This window comes from Sinocyclocheilus grahami, unplaced genomic scaffold, assembly GCF_001515645.1.
Source record: "Sinocyclocheilus grahami isolate Dianchi unplaced genomic scaffold, SAMN03320097.WGS_v1.1 scaffold99048.1, whole genome shotgun sequence".
NCBI classification, from domain to species: domain Eukaryota; kingdom Metazoa; phylum Chordata; class Actinopteri; order Cypriniformes; family Cyprinidae; genus Sinocyclocheilus; species Sinocyclocheilus grahami.
The window spans coordinates 1-511 of NW_015531897.1; the positions used below are offsets into that span (position 1 = coordinate 1).

The 511-nt window shown below is 45.2% G+C and overlaps 1 non-coding gene across 1 annotated transcript; it reads left to right on the forward strand.

The window, feature by feature from the left end:
* Window positions 1–53: 53 nt before the first annotated feature.
* On the forward strand, window positions 54–147 carry trnai-uau (transfer RNA isoleucine (anticodon UAU)). The gene is made up of 2 exons: window positions 54–91; window positions 112–147. It is a non-coding gene; the product is annotated as a tRNA-Ile (tRNA).
* Window positions 148–511: the final 364 nt, after the last annotated feature.

Here is a 511-nt window from a genome sequence, read left to right on the forward strand (position 1 = left end):
AATCTGTTTTGGATTTCTCACATGACATTTGGTAATATGCACTTGTATCAACAGCTCCAGTGGCGCAATTGGTCAGCGCGCGGTACTTATAAGGCAGTATGCAGCAGAGCAATGCCGAGGTTGTGAGTTCAAGCCTCACCTGGAGCATGGCTTTAGAAAGCGAGAGACATTTCAGTAGCAAAGGAGTTCAAAGCCTAGCTTAAATTTTCAGGGCTGCGTTCCACTCCACTTTTAGACAAGCACTCGCAAACTTCCCTCAGCACTTCCATCGGGGAAATCCCTGCTACCACTTTTAATTGTGTTCCACTTCTGTGTAGTGAACGAGGGAAGTTTATATGGATAGACCCTCGACCTCTCGATTTGGACCGACCGAGCAAGTCTGCTTCATATGCACACTTCAGGCCACTCCACAGACCACAATGCAAAACGATTGTGACGTCATCGCATATCGCGTTTCGTTTATCCCCACCCCACTCAACTCTATAATACATGATTTAAAAAAAAATTATAA